A 1,706-nucleotide genomic window follows, 5' to 3' on the forward strand; every position below is an offset into this window, starting at 1 on the left:
GTTTAGCCAACATCATTTGTTGAAAATGCTGTCTTCTTTCCAGTGATGGTTTTAGCACCTTGTCAAAGATTAAGTGACCATAGGTGTGTGGGTTCATTTCTGCATCTTGAATTAAATTCCACTGATTTACTTGTCTGTTCCTGTACCAGGACCATGCAGTTTTTTGTTTTTTTGTTTTGTTTTTTTTGTTTTTTTGTTTTTTTTTTTTATCACGATTGCTCTTTAGCACAGCTTAAACTGGGGGATGGTGATTCCACCAGAGGTTCTTTTATTGTTGAGAATAGTTTTTGCTATCCTAGGTTTTTTGTTATTACAGAAGGACTTGCAAATTGCCCTTTCTAACTCTTTGAAGAATTGAGTTGGAATTTTGATGAGAATTGCATTGAATCTGTAGATTGCTTTTGGTAAGATAGCCATTTTTACTATATTAATCCTGCCAATCCATGACCATGGGAGATGTTTCCAACTTCTGAGATGTTCTTCAACTTCTTTCTTCAGACTCTTGAAGTTCTTATACTACAAATCTTTCACTACCTTAGGTAGAGTCACACCAAAGTATTTAATGTTATTTGTGACTATTTTGAAGGGTTTTGTTTCACTAATTTCTTTCTCAGCCTGTTTATCCTTTGTGTAGAGAAATGCCAATGATTTGTTTGAGTTACTTTTAAATCTAGGTACTTCACTGAAGCTTTTTATCAGGTTTAGGAGTTCTCTGGTGGAATTTTTGGTGTCACTTATACATAGTATCATATCATCTGCAAATACTGATATTTTGACTTCTTCCTTTCCAATGTGAATTACTTTGATCTCCTTCTGTTGTCTAATTCCTCTGGCTAGGACTTCAAGTACTATGTTGAATATGTAGGGAGAGAGTGGGCAGCCTTGTCTAGTCCCTTATTTTAGTGGGATTGCTTCAAGTTTCTCTCCATTTAGTCTGATGCTTGCTACTTGCTTGCTATATATTGGTTTTTTTTTTTATTTTAGATATGGGCCTTGAATTCCCGTTCTTTCCAAGAATTTTTATCATGAACGAGTGTTGGATTTTTCAAATGATTCCTCAACACCCAATGAGATGATCATTTTGTTTTTGTCTTGAGTTTGTTTTTATAGTGGATTATGTTGATGCATTTCTGTATATTGAACCATCCCTGCATCCTTGGGATGAAACCTACTTAATAATGATGGATAATCATTTTGATGTGTTCTTGGATTTGGTTTGTGAGAATTTTATTGAGTATTTTTGCATAAATAATCATAAGGGAAATTGGTCTGAAGTTCTTTCTTTGTTGGGTCTTTGTGTGGTTTAGGTTTCAGAGTAATTGTGGCTTCATAGAATGAATTAGTTAGAATACCTTCTGTTTCTATTTTGCGGAATAGTTTGAGGAGTATTGGAATTAGGTTCTCTTTGAAGGTAGAACTCTCCACTAAACCCAGCATGTCCTGGGCTTTTTTTGGTTGGGAGAGGAGTAATGCTTGTTTCTGTTTTTTTTAGGGGATATGGGAATATTTAGATTCTTAATCTGATCCTGATTTAACTTTTGTAACCCTTATCTGTCTAGAAAATTTTCCATTTCATCCAGGCTTTCCAGTTGTCTTTGCTATAGACTTTTGTAGTCAGATGTGGTGATTTTTTTTGGATTTTCTCAGATTTTCTTGTTATATCTCCTTTTTCATTTCTGATTTTGTTAATTAGGATACTCTCCCCG

This window comes from Mus musculus, chromosome X, assembly GCF_000001635.26.
Source record: "Mus musculus strain C57BL/6J chromosome X, GRCm38.p6 C57BL/6J".
NCBI lineage: Eukaryota > Metazoa > Chordata > Mammalia > Rodentia > Muridae > Mus > Mus musculus.